We start from the raw sequence: 15,817 nt of genomic DNA, 5'->3' as shown, positions 1-15,817 counted from the left end.
TTAAATCCTTTCTAATGAGCTTTAAGTGAAGAAGTGTGATGTTTATGTGTTGATTTTAATCAAGTTCGTAATCTATTAAAATGTTTGATCTGTGAACATGGAAATGCATGGTTTAAGCTTGCATTCCCATGAAATTAATATATATGAGCTTAATCATAAAGTACTTAATGAGTAGACTGAAACTAGCTGGTTTTCAAAAATTATGAAATTGTCTGTTATCTTGCAAAAACCATACAAAATCGTTGGAATGTCCAATTTTCATGTGTAATATGTCCCTAGAAAGTTATGGATGTCTAGTTTCAACCATACCTAGGTGTACATCTGATTCCAAATACACATGCACAATTTTTTCAATGAATACATAATTGTCCGAAAAATCCACTAATCACTTTAGTCATTTGTGAAAATCATAATTAAAGTTAGGTAACCACAAATTAGAAGATGTTTTTTAGAGTTTGTTAATCATGTCTAGTTTGTTCTCTAAAAAGGGGTTGGCTTGATTCCATTCCCAAGTTAGATGAAATTGACATTCTTCACATGCTTGTCCATAATGATTTATATTGGCAATAGCCATCTTGTAAAATGCGTAAATACTTCCAAAAACATCCAATTGGAAAGGGGTCATAGATTGGGTTTAGATGAAGGTGTCTAGTTTAATATATAATTTTTTCCTTGGAATAATCCTCACTCCTTATAGGGTGTTGGTGACCATTTTCAATGATTGGTCCAGAAAAGTGATTGATTTTTATAATCAAATTGTGAAATATATAGAAAATGATAGAGAAATAATTAAAACATGTGTTCTACATACCTAAGAATATACATACATATTATGAAGTATTATTAAGTAATACTTGAAATTTGAACCAAGTAGAGATTATTGATATGAGATGTAGGTGTTCAGGGAGCTAAGCATCCATCTTAGCCACGATAGTTGTTTTGCTTTGTGGGTTGTTGAATCATGTGAGACTATGGTTGTGTACATATGTAACGTCTCAAATTTTCATCCAAAATCTTCATTTTTAAATATAAATAAACAGCCCCAAAACCACCATTTCATGTTACACCCGGATATCAAGTAATTTTCGATTTTGACACAAAGTGTAAATATTGTTGCAAGTTTGGTCCTTATGCCATGCGTACTTGGGGCGTAGGCATGACGTAGTTCATTAAAAGGATCACATGTTTATGTGCATACGATGGGCGTATGTGGTAGGTGAGAAAACTGTAACATTCGAGTTCTGGTATGTTTCTCTTTTAACCCTTAATGCTTAATTTGTTACATTTGGATCCCTAGCTAGTACACGGGGCGTACTGTATGAGTACGCTTAGTGTACTAGTTCTACGATTAATCATGGGTTCACGCATGTACGTTAGGCGTATGTGGAAGTATGAAGGGCATACGAAAGGATTGGGCATTTAGGGTTTGTGCCCTATTTAAGCAACTTATGTTGCCGTGGTGGTATCTTTTGGCCAGCTTCCAATCCTCTAAACCCTAAGAATGAAACCCTAGTGCCTTTTGTGATTTTTGGAGCTTGCAAGTGAGCTTTGGTGGGGGTTTTTGATGATTTAAAGGAAGAAGAACTATTGGATATTTCCTTGGGGTAGATTGAGCTTGTAGATCCACATTCATCATCATCTTTGCGAGCTATTTGACGTATAAAGTTTCCTATTTGATGATTCATTATGCTAGATCTAGTTTAGGGCCTTGTTTATGGATTTTTAGGTCCTTTAAGATTTTTTTGGGGGTATAGGGAACTCTAGAAACTTGGGATATTAGATCTTAGCTCCATTGGGGTCCCTTTTCCATAAAACTGAAATCTTTATGAGTGTTATTGATCCTTTCCATTGTTAAGATTCTTATTAAGCTTCTTTTTGAATGTTAGGTCCCATTAATTCATGCATGGGTGTAAAGTTTCCAACTTTACGTGTTAAGTCACATTTTAGAATTAGATCTGAGAGTTTAGCATGTTGGCTTAAACAAATAAGTGCTTAACAAGTTGGGTTGGTTGTCTGCGGAGTACGCATGGCGTATGTAACATCCCAAAAAATAAGACCAAATATTTTTGTTTTTAGATTAATAAAACTATTATACAAAACATCATCATAAAACTATGGTGGAACAAAGTGTATTAACTACATCATAAAACATCAGAGTAATTATAAAATACGAAACGAGGTGGTGTGTGCACTGCAATCATCCTGGGCTCTTCCCCTTCGAACTAGAAGTACCTGAAACATAAACTAATAACCATAAGCACAAATCTTAGTGAGTTCCACAAATACCACGTACCATATATAATAAAAATTTAATAGGCCCCGCCCTGCATTGAGCCCCACTCGATATACAGATCATTTAGTCATCTATCCCAACCCGATATACATATAAACAGATAACACATAAACACATGGCAAATGTAATAATCACAAAGAATAATAACATTCAGAATGGTCATCGGGCCCCACCCGGTAAACATACAAACAACATATGCAAGATTCACGTAGACATCTAACATCTAAACATTACAAACCATGGGCCGGCATTGGTGCTTTCAACCCGCTAAAAATAGTGATGAAAGTCACCTCTAGCTGGTAAAACACCCAAACAAATCTCTGTCTGCTGGTCCGGAAAATCCTCACGCTATCATCATCAAAATAACATCCAATTAATAATTAGATCTCGATCCAAAACCAAGAATCTAAGCTACTTAGCCTATAACCAGGGTAAAAGACCATTTTACCATTTTTCTTACTTGGCCTAAAACCAAGGCCTAACCCAACAACTAAAATGGCCCAAATCCTAAATGGCAACCCAAAGCTCAATATGGCCCAATATTACAAATTGGGCCTAAAACCTATCATAGCCCTAAATCCAAGGAAGACCAACTATACTAGCCAAAAGCCCAAATTAGAAGTCTAATGGACCAACAAGGCCCAATTTAAGAAACCCCAAGCTATGGCCCAAATAGAGAATGCCAAGCCCAAATGTCCATATGTTGAGTACGCAGGGCGTATACACCTCGTATGCCCAACGTACGCCTCAGGCTCCCAAACTACTTTATTAAGCACTTAAAAAGTTAAAACCTTTTACCAAACTCTCATATCTGATCCCAAAGACTGACTTATCACGTAAAGTTGGCAACTTTACACTCATGCATGGCTTAATGGGACTCAAAACTGAAAAGGAGCTTGATAAAGATCTTAATACATGCATGGACCAATATCCTCCATAAAGTTTTCATTATCCATTGCTTCTGGAGTTTATCAAAAACTCAACTTTAACTCAAAAGTGCATAAATAAAAGCATAAATTAGATCTAGCATAAAAGACCATCAATGTGAGAGCTTTTTACCTTAAAAGTCTTGAAAAGGTGAAGGTAAATCTTGATCTACAAGCTCAAGCTATTCCTCCAAGTGTTCCTCTTCTTCTTCTTCACTATAAAACACCAACAAACACACTTTCAAGATCAAATCTCACCAAACGAACTTAGGGTTTCGTTTTCTGGGTAAAGGGAGATGGAGGCTGGTAAAAAATGTACAAGAGGTACTATAATGATGTTTAAATAGGGTGTAAACCCTAAAAAAAATAGGTTTTGCCCCTGCACCATGTATGTCATGCATAATCTACGTACGCCCTATGTGCGTGGGTGGAACCTGCGATCAGGAATGGTCCTCGCGTACCATCCAAGGACCAAAATGTTAACAATTTTCATTAAATGGTAAAAAAGGAAACTTACCAAAACTCGCATGTTACAATTCTCCCCCATTTGAACCAGACTTCATCCGTGAAGTCTGTTGCCCCAAATAACTCTAGATAGTGCTCCCTTGTCTCATCTTCTGGCTCCCACATCCATTTTGAACGCCTGCGATGATGTCACTAGACTTGCACCAAATCAACAACCTTGTTTCTCAAGGTTTTTGTCTTTCGGTTAAGAATCACCACCAGTCTCTCTATATAATTCAGGCGATCATCCACATGAATATCCTCGAATGGAACCACCACAGATGCATCCAGTAAACACTTCCTTAACTAAGAGACGTGGAGTATGCTATGGATTTGGCTAAGCTCCTCGAGAAGATCCAAGTGATAAGCAACCCGGCCTACTAGGGCCAAAACCCTGAAAGGACCGATCTACTTGATGGTTTTTGAGCATTCAAATATAATTTTTCCAGGGTTCTCATTCTAACTAGCATACCATGGGGTACTTCTAATATAAAAACTAGTAGAATGAAATACCTTTCTTGTTGCTTGGATTCCTAAAGACCTTGTGAGCACCCCAAATGCGATGCCTCAAATGCTTCACACAACACCACAACTGTAACATCCATAAAATTCGATCCAATTTAAAACTTTTAAATCATATTAAACCATTCAGTTATTACAATTTGTTTTCAAAATAATTTAAACATCAGAGTTCCCAAAAATCATAATCATCAATCGAGGAAGTGTACAGTCACGCCTTTGCCTTTCCACGGTCATCCGCTGAACCTCAAACAATAAACTAAAGTTGTAAGCCCGGAAGCTTAGCGAGTTACCCCAAATACCTATACCCATAACAATACACATATAATCATAAAGAACATACTATGGGTCCAATCATCCATCAGGATGGAATACCCCAGGCCCTCAACCATTGGGTTGGAATGCCAACATACCGATACACTTCACATAACACATATACAACTAACAACATGTATTGGGTCCACAACTTTACAGATTGGATTACCCCTGGGCCCACAGTATGAGTCTGGATTGCCTTCCGGGCCCACATCTCACATTTTGATTTCCATCAAGCCCACAGTACGAGTCTCCCTCAACTCGTATCTGGAATGCTCTCAGGTTTGTTGGTTACAACACGGAGCAGTATCACCTCAACCCATCCCACATAATATGTCGACATATAACACAACTAATGCACGTACAGATAATCACATAATTTTGTAGGTAGTCCTACAGATCTACCTAACTGGCATAACAACTAGCATGTAAAGAGTCAGACCAACTATTACTCACTAAGCATAACCACATCCGATCTACCAGGATACCGATCTAACAGATCATATTAGTATATAACCATCCTATCTACCAGGATACCGAGCTAACATATCAGAACATTAATAATTCCACATGCGGATGAGCCGGCAATCCCGGAGGAGCCAGGAAGGCGAGTAAGGCAACGTAGCGAGCGGGTACAAGAAGACTCATCGGTTATTCCGATGGAGGAAGAAAACGATGGGTGGAATCAAGTTGAGTATTGGCACTATTTGGATGATATTGGAAGAGGGGTTAATTATAACAATCAATCATTTGAATACCTCTTCGAGCAAATGAACATTGCGCCGAGATCCAATCCGGGATATCCCTACATTATGAGTTGTGAAGAAAGAATGATGAGGGGTAATGAAGGAGGAGGAAGCGGAGCCGGAGGGGCTGAGATGGAGGAAGAAGATTGAGGACATTATGTTTTATGTTTTGTGTTTTTATGGTGTTTTGATTTGAACAATTGTTAAACTTGGATGATTTTTTTTTTTGGACTTTTATTGCTTTCACTTTTAGTTCCTTATTTTTCAGGGATGGAAGGTTAGGAAGCATAATAAAGTGTTAAGGGTCAAGTAAGGAATGAGAGATGTTCAAGAAAGAGTGTGAAGCCTTGTCCTTAGGATTGAGTCCGTTAGAGTTGAGAGTAATGGAGGGTGTTGCTGCTGAAGGGTTTAGAGAAAGGGTCAGTGAAATATTCAAATTCAGAACCTGAATCAAAAAGAACACAAGTTGGATCAATTTTGGCAATACAACACCTACTCGGAGAGTGCACAAATTCTACTCGGTGAGTACATGGGGCATTATATGCAATAGTTGCAAGTTAAGAGCTACTCGCCGAGTACACGACACTACTCGCCGAGTAGATTGACAATTTTCGAGTTCCAGACCTGTTTTGAGTACTTTCATTGCAGCACTTGTCCATTTTTCATGAAGAGTTGTTACTGGAAATTTCTAAGAAGCTTTTTCCTTGCTATTTTCGAGTTGTCAACCACACGAGACGCATGACACCCAAGACATGGATGAGTTGTTCCCATGGCTAAAGTCAATTGAAGATGGAGCTGAAGAAAAGAGTTATCAACCTATCGACTGCTACCCTAGGGGAGTTTGTTCCAATTCTCTCTATAGTTTGCATTTTTATTTTTTTGCATGATATGCAATGAGGGCATTGCATAAAATAAGTGTGGGGTAGGGGGTTGGTTACATATTAGAAAATTTAGAATCTTAATTTAGGCTAATTATTTTTTAAAAAAAATTGTTGCATACCAAAAATATTACTTAGGAATTAATTTAGAAAATTTTGGTAAAAGCAATTAGGGTTCCATGTTAGAATTGTGTTTGATAATTGCATGAAAACCCAAATGTTTAGTTGTGCCTATATACGTTTTAGTGCATTTGTGGCTTCCTTATTCCAGTGAAATCATGGGACAAAAACACGACCTCGCTCATCCTGAGGGATGCAATATGTTTACCATCGTGTACCAGAAATGTATCCAGGAAAATTATTATCGTTAACCAATAAAGGTTGAAGTTGAGCGCCCCTGCTTAAGCATGTAGGGATTTGAGCGAAAAAAGTAAGGTACATGTAAGAAAAAAAAAAGAGAGAGAGAAAGTTACAAGAAAAGTTGAAGAATTTTTGGAGCATCAAAGTCAAATATCAAATATGAAGATCAAAAATTCCAAAGAAATTTAAAAAGTGAAGATACCAAAAACCAAACAACAAGGTGGTGAATTCAAAGAGGTCAAAGAAATAGAGAATTCAAAAGAGCTCCATAGTGGTATCATAAATTGTAATTATCTAGATTATGTATGCTTGGGTTGCTCAACCAAAAATACCTTGAGGTTAAGAGGTTTTCTGAGGATGGATTCGGAGAGATGCATAAAATGAGCATAGTTCGGGGTGAGTGGGCGAATGTTTATGAGGATTGTGAGTATTGGAGTATGGGGTATTTAGGGCAATTTTAGACACAAGTGCATGCATTGCAGTCTTGGCATAATGGTTGGGTTAGATTGGAGTTGTCATATGTGGTTCTAATATGTTAAAATTCAGTTTTGCTGGGGGCAAACAAAAGTCAAGTGGGGGGTATTTTGATATGTGCATAATCAGTTAATTATTTAGCATACAATTTTATTCATTTTTAACTAATTAGGTGTATAATGTGGAAAAAAGGTACTTAATAATTCTTAAATTTTGTTTTCAGTCCAAAAGACATGCTTGGGAGTGAAAGGGAACAAGGGGAAGCAATTAGAGATCAAAGAATGAAGAATGAGGGACAAAAGCTTAGCTACTCGGCGAGTTCTTGAGGCTACTCGGTGAGTACACTAGAATATTCTAGAAGATAAGTCAAGACTCTTGGTATAATACGGACAGATAACAAGCATCTACTCGGCGAGTTGGATCTATTACTCGCCGAGTAGACCCTGTTTTGTGATAGTTATAAATACCAAACCATTATCCGAATGGAAAAGACTTTTAGGCAAGTTTGAGAGTTGAACCTGCGAAAAAGAACCCTTGGAGAAGCTAAGGAACCCTAACCTTCAATCCTTTGAAGAATCAAGGCAATTAGGTTATTCATTCCACTTGGCTTTAGGAATTAAGTATGTTTAGCTTAGTTAAATTTGCTTTTGAGTTTATTTTTGTTATGACTATGAACTAAATTCGTTTTGTTTCTGTTGGGGATGACTAATTTACTCCTATGGTTTAGAATATACTTTTTGATTGATTGTTATTTGGTGGTTTTATTAAATTAAGTTTGTTAAAGAACCTTATGCATTAATGACAACTATTTTCTGTTAATTGGAAGGTAATTAAGTTGCATGAACATCTCTTAATTATTAACCTCATATGTTATGTGAACACTTTATCATATGCCTAAGAATAATGAATATGAATTTAGGATTAATTAGAGAATGGGTAAATTAATGTGTGAGCTTTTTTGAGAAACCAACAAACAAGAGGTTAATTGAAACACCAACTTGATTAACCAATTACAAATCTTATTTAATCCAAACAATTGAACTAGGGAATTAATTAGTTTAAACAATTGGCCATTTCTTGAATTGATTAATTGTCTAAGGGTTAGGAGTAATAAACATGAACCTTACCACTCTAGTTGGTAACCAATAATAATTAATTTATCATTTAAATAACCACAGGAGTGAATTGGATGAACCTAAACAGAAACCCTTTAATAAATTTGGTAAATTTGTCATTTGCTTTAATTGTTTAGTTAGTTAAGTGTTTAAGTGCTATGTTTAAGTTTCTAGTCTTGTAAAACTAGAGAAAAAACCCTTTTACTTTTATTACTTGTTTAGTTAAAATTAGTCATTAGATTAATTTCCATTCCCTGAGTTCGAAACCCTACTTATCCAACTATACCACTAAAAGACAGGTTCACTGCCTTTGTGTGCTTAATTTATCAACTAAAAGTAGGATTAAAACTAGCTCGTTTCACACACATCATGCACCTTTACCAATTCTACTTCCTTGTTTCTCAGAGCCTTCTTCTTCTTTTTTAGAATGGCTACAGGCCTCTCGATGAAGTTCAGGCGGCTGTCCACCTGTATATCCTCCAAAGGAACCACCGCGGAATCATCGGCTATGCACTTCCGTAGCTACGAGACATGAAAAGTGTTGTGGATCTATCTAAGCTCTTTCGGAAGGTCCAACCAATATGCGACCTTGCCCACCTGAGCTACCACCCTGAAAGGTCTGATATACCTGGCACCCAACTTTCCGCATTTTCTAAAGCGGGTGCCACCTTTCCAAGGTGACATCTTTAGAAGGACCAGGTCCCCGACCTGAAACTTGAAGTCCGATCGACGTCTATTGGCGTAGCTCTTCTACCGACACTGGGCCATCTGGAGTCTACTTTAGACCTTTTGGATCTTCTCATCATCTTGAGTACTAACTCGGTACTCCCTATGACCCTCTGACCAACCTCACCTTAACATATTGGGGTCCTGCACTTCCTCCTGTAAAGCATCTCGAATGGAGGTTGGTCGATACTGGTGTGGTAGCTATTATTATAGGAAAACTCTGTCAAGGGAAGGTAGGTATCCCAGTTACCACCAAAGTCTAGAACACACCCCTGCAGGATATCCTCTAAGGTCTGGATGGTCCGCTTGCTCTAACCATCCGTCTGCGGGTAGAAAGACGTGTTGAAGTGCAAACGAGTAGCAAACTCATCATGAAATTTCTTCCAGAATCTGGAAGTGAACCTCACATCCCTGTCAGAAATCACAGAAATTGGCACCCCCATGCCGAGCTACTACCTCCCTAATGTAGATGTCTACCAGCATCTTAGCCGAAATACTCTCCTGAATCGGTATAAAATAGGCGCTCTTTGTCAATCGATCCACGATGATCCATATCGCTTCAACTCTGTGCATCATCTGAGGTAACTTTGTAATGAAGTCCATGGTAATATCATCCCATTTCCACATAGGGATATTTAACGGTCGCGTCTTGCTGTGCGGTCTCTGGTGTTTGACCTTGACCTTCCTGCATGTCAAGCACCTCTCAACGTACTAGGCTACATCCCGCTTCATGCACGAACACCAGTAATCAGGACGAAGATCTTTATACATCTTCGTTGCCCCAGGATGGATGGAAAATATGGATTTATGTGCCTCCTCCATCAAGATTGGGTGCACACTGCCTAAGTACAGAACCCACACTCTACGATGGAGTGTTAATATCCCGTGGCTATCATAGTCAAAGGAGGAAATCTGACCCACAATACGCTCACTCTTCAGGTGCTCCTCTTTCATAGCCTCCTGTTGAGCCTCCTGAATCCGCTCCAAAAGCAGAGTTACTACTGTCATCCTCAGGCAGATGTCTCTGATCAGGGTTGCGAATGCCTTACGGCTAAGTTCATTGGCCACAACATTGGCCTTTCACAGGTGGTAGAGGATCTCGCAATCATACTCCTTGACCACATCCAACCACCGCCATGATCTCATGTTCAGATTTGGTTGGTCCATCAAGTACCTCAACCTCTTGTGATCCGTGTAAATGGTACAATGGACCCCATAGAGGTAGTATCGCCAAATATTGAGGGAAAAAACAACCACCCCCAACTCCAGGTCGTGTATTGGGTAATTCTCCTCATGAGGCTTCAACTACCTTGAGGCGTAAGCGATGGCGTTCCTTCTTTGCATCAACATTGTGCCCAACCTCGGGATAGATGCGTCACAATACACTACGAAATACTCAACACCCTCTGTTAGGGCTAAGATCGGCCCCTCACACAACTTTTGCCTCAAAGTCTCGAACGCTGCCTGCTAAACCGAGGAAGCTCCGAATCTCAGATGGAGACATCAAAACCTCCCATATCATTACATCCTTCACCTTGGCCGGATCGACCAAAATACCATTCTGGTTGACAAGGTTCCCTAGAAACTGCACCTCGCGCAACTAGAACTCGCACTTTGAGAACTTTGTGTACAAGCTCTTAATCCTCAAGGTATCCAACACCTCTCGCAAGTGCCCATCATGCTACTCCTAGTTCTTGGAGTAGAACAGGGTATCATCAACAAACACTATCACTTACCAATCTAACATCAACATGCACACGCGGTTCATGAGGTCCATGAATGTGGTCGTGGCATTGATGAGTCTAAAAGGCATCACCACAAACTCATAGTGCCCATAGTGAGTCTAGAAGGCCGTCTTATGCACATCCTCCTCCTTAACCCTCATCTGGTGGTATCCTGAGTGTAGATCAATCTTGGAGAACCAAGATATTCCCTGAAGCTGGTCAAATAAATCATCAATCCTTGGGAGTATGTAACGGTTCTTCACCGTTATCTTGTTCAACTCCCAATAGTCTATGCACATCCGATGCGACTCATCCTTCTTTTTCACGAACAAGATCGGTGCACCCCACGATGAGCTACTCGGCCAGATGAATCCCTTGTCTAACAGCTCCTGTAGCTACGTAGACAACTCCTGCATCTCTGGTGGGGCCAATCGATATGGTTCATTAGCTATGGGAGCTGCACTGGGAACCAGATCGATTCGAAACTCCACCCACCTCTCCGGAGGCACCCTAGGTAGATCCTCCAGAAATACATCTGGGGTACTTACAAATAATTGGTAACTTATCAATCGTCTCTCTATCCTATTCCTGTGTATTCATAACGTAAGCGATAAACCCCGAGAAACTCTAATGGAGATAACATTTGGCCCTAGCAGCGGAACATAAAATGGGGTCGCACTGAGATCTCTCTCCCTAGACCACCAACTATCCCTCACTTGGGGTCCGCACAGATAGCAACTAGTGCTCACAATCAATCATTGCCCCATTGGGGCTCAACTAATCCATCCCTACTATGAATTTGTTCTCGCGTAGAGGGATAGCAACCAAGTCGATAGCATAGTACTCATTGTACATCCTCATAACACAACCTCAATGAACCCTCGATGCCTGAATGGACCGCTTATCTATAATATCCACCTCTAGCGGGTAGTCTAACATGGTTGAAGACTCAGGAAACTTCTTGATGAGCGCAAGAGATAGGAAAGATTGGGTGGCCCCCGATTCAAATAACACCCAAACAGGAATATCGTTCATGAGGAACGATCCTAAAAAAAATACATATAAAAATGTAAGTACCATCATAACGTAAAATAAGAGTTAAGGGAAAGAACCATACCCGACACCACATCTGGTGCGGCCTGCGCCTCCTCGGCGGTCAACTGAAAGGCTCGGCTACACACCACCGGAGCATCCATCTTGCCCTGTCAGCAGTCTGTGATCCATAGGGTCGATGGAGCCAGCACCACCACTAGCGCTCCTGATGCTAAGCTCGAATAGTGGGCCTTCCTGTGGCCCTTCTGATTGCAATGGAAGCAAATCAGATCTTATGTCATAATGGTAGGAGCAGGATCGATAAAATCCTTGCTAAAGTGCTTGGTTTTGCCACACTTGTAGCATCTTGAGCTCCCCAACCTACAATCTCCTTCATGTGGCTTGCTGCATTTCCCACGACGACCCCCAACCTGATTTCCCTTCGACCTCGATTAGAATCCCTTGGGTTTCTTCGCCGAAACCCCTCATGTACGAATATGCCTTCCTTTTCCCTATATGATCCATATCAATCTCCCTCTCATGTGTCCTGTTTATCATGTCAACCTATGCCGGGCACGCCGAGTAACTAATAAACTCCTTGATCTCAAGTCTTATCATATCGTGGTATCAAGTCTTCTTCATCTCCTCATCAGTTACGTACCGGGGAACCAACAAATCCCTCTCCCTGTATTTGGCAGTGATCTCCGCCATAGTCTCAGTCGTCTATCTCATATCTAGAAAATCTCTGGCTAACTGTTAAATATCCACAGCGGGTGCAAACTTGGCTTGGAATCGGGTCACGGGATCCAGACAGGTCATGGTCGTGATGGTTGGCCCTCCCAATGCATAACGACCTCCTCCCACCAGTCCCTAGCTCGATCCCTCAAACACCCTGCGGCATGCCTGACCTTCAACCCCTCAGGGCAGAAGTTGGTCATATAAACACACTCGATATCTGCTATCCATAGTCAGAATGCAATGGGGTCCTTCACCCCGCAAAAGTCTGGTGCTTCGCATCCCCTCAAATCCTTCAAGGAGAGCGTATGAGTCCCCGACTGGCTAGGTGCCATGTCACTCCTGAATTTCCTAAGGCGATCCTCCATCAGCCTAATGATACCCTCCTTGATCAACCCGAAAATCATCGGGGTTGACTCAAGGATACCTCTCGTAATATCATATGCAATGAATCGCACAATCCCTCATCAATCGGCTCGGAACTCGTACCCGAACCAGACCCAGATCCTGAACCTCCTGCTCCATGATGTGTCACCACCATTCTGAAACAAACCATACGATTTTCAGGATTATACATAATCGTCGAAAGATCTCACATTCTACCACTCCTGGTTCCCCGCAGCTCTTCCAAGAGTCAAGTATGGATACCCTGCTTTCAGTAGTATGGGCCCATACTACCTTCCACATCTATCTTTACTTTCCTCGTAGGTCGCCTTGGTTTACCAAAGTTGCTTCCTAACCATGTATATAATTCTCAATCAAATAAATCTTGTCACTAATCTCTTCCTAGGCTTGCCCTAGGGTAGTATCCAAACCACTCTCCTCCATCAGTTGCATAAGAATTCCCTACTATCTCTCCTTAACTATCTCGCGAATACCATTACATATTAATAAGATTAGATAATTATTCGAATAAGGGGTCTCTCCCTACAATGGTTAGACTCAAACAAGAGCTGCAAAATAGGGCTAAACCTAACCTTCTGAAATTATTTAGTCATCATAATATGTAACTTGACATATTCGTTTACTAGTTAGTTAAAGATAACTAGAACTCCTAAAAGCACTAAGCAAGCAACACTCAGGCATCGAGTAAACAAAACCAACCATATCCTAATCACACCATCATATCACTGACTAATCAGTACTAGCATGCAGTTCAATAAGCTCATACAGTAAGTATACAAGGCATCCTTCCTAGATCCTTAGCCTTAATCTAGCATGCAGTTCAATAACCACATACAGCAGGCATACAAGGCATCCTTCCTAGATCCTTAGCCCTAATCTAGTATGCAGTTCACGTATTCACAATTCATATCATAATATAACATTTATGGTTATCTTGAGGAAAACATACTTGAGCTCGGCCGATTGCACGAATCACACTACTTGTTTGTCAAAACTAGAAATTTCCTAGGACAAATTAGGTCTAAAACTTCAACCATGTACCAGTTGATTCAATGTATTTTGATACAATAGAAATATGACTTTCATGAACCATACTTATATGGGTTTTATTTAAGTATATGAGGTTATATCCCATGTTAGTTTAAGTTATAATAAGCTAATACAAGTTCAACAAAACATTAAGGAGTAAAATGGGTCAACAAAAGTCAAATAAATTACATGAGTTTAGTAAACTCAATTTTAAACATTCCATTCTTGAGTTTAAAGGCACATATGGCCAAAAAGTCCTTCATGGACTCAATTAGGAACTCAAACACATGGCCTAAAGCCCATCATGGCCGAAAACACAAATCAATTGGGCCGAAAACTCATTACTTTGGTCCATTATGACCGAAATCTCTCTTTTGTGAGAGATTTGGGTGATTTCGGTCATATTCGTAGTAAACACTACCTTTTTGGCTGTAAAAGCTTTCATAATTAGGAGTAAACTCCTTCTTTTGGGAGTTAACACCTGCACTTTGATAGTAAACCCCTTAAAAGCTTCATATTTTATCCTAATTTAGCATACCAAGGTGATAAAATTCATTTACCAATGCAACCGCCTCATAAATTTTCTTCAGATATAAGATACCTCAATAGAAATCAACATTCACTTTTTACATACTCAGTAACAAAAACACTATGAATTCCCTTCCAAATATCAAACTCATTTCTTTCACTTACAAGATTCAAATTACTCTGGGAGATCATTTTACTTCCATATATCTATAAGTTTTGGTAAGTTCCTATGGAACTCATGTGTTTTCACAACCATCGTATGCTTATTATCATCTTAATCACACATTAATGTGTTTAAACATTAGGAGACAGCTATCATTTTGTGTTCTCAATCAAAGTTCATCGTTTCCTATCCCTTTATCAAAACCGTTATCACACTCGAGGTGAGTTCATACCCCTACATTTTCATAAATTTTTCTATGATTTTAGGGGGGGGGGGGGTGAAATACAAGTAAAACACAAGAAACTTGTGTTAATACACAAACCATTATTTTATGTTTTATTACATTTAAGTATCTTTTATGTAGAAATATCAAACATGCGACATAACGTTATTACAAAATTTACAAACGGTTATATGCAAAACATGTTAAAATGAAACGGTTATCACTTTTAATGAAACAATACATTTTAAACTATAATAGGTATACTTTGAGAAACATTCACATTATTTTACCCTTTCAGGGTAAAGAAACGATTATATAAAAATACAGTTATTTTTATATACATATTAAATATGACGAAATAGGTAACAGTTTCATGCACGAATATTTTCATTTCAAAATACGTATCTCGTTGGAAATTTGTGAGTCGTTCATCTTCATTGTACCTACCAAAGATATTCATGGAAGATCTGTTTTATAGCCAGAGTCTCCTCCCGGGGAGCATGATGCTTGTGTATAGATCTATACGGGACTGATGATCCCGCACTCTGGTTGTTAGCTACAGCACGACCGATAGGTTATGGGTGACAAATTTCATATCTTTTCGACGCCTGAAGAACGTCGAGGTAGGCAATTCTTTTTCAGCACAGTTATTGAAATCACATGATGAACGGAAATACGTTATTTTTACGTGAAATTGATAATACGCTTATTTTATGTAAATACATATCTCTTCAAACGGTTTTATTTATGAATAAACTACATCCTACCAAACTAAGTATGGCATATATACTTGCACTTTTCGGTCTTGGAATGTATAAGACTACAGTTCAGTTTTATGGAAAATATATGATTTTTCGGGATAAATACATTACTTTACAAACAAACAGTTTACAATTCAGCTTTATGGAAAATATAGGATTTTCCGGGATAACCACTCTCATTTTTATAAACAAACGAATTACAACTTATTTTTATAGAAAATATCTGATTTTATGGAAACAAACATGATTTCATCTCAATAAATGGCATTCATTTATTCATACAAATTCTTATAAACTCACCAACTTAAATCTTGACACTTTTTCTCAAATAACTTGTATTCTCAGGAAACCAGTAAAACAG

The sequence above is a fragment of the Lactuca saligna genome, chromosome 1 (genome assembly GCF_052625555.1).
Source record: "Lactuca saligna cultivar CGN05327 chromosome 1, ASM5262555v1, whole genome shotgun sequence".
In the NCBI taxonomy this organism is placed as follows: Eukaryota; Viridiplantae; Streptophyta; class Magnoliopsida; order Asterales; family Asteraceae; genus Lactuca; species Lactuca saligna.
Note: the sequence above shows the minus strand (reverse complement) of the source record.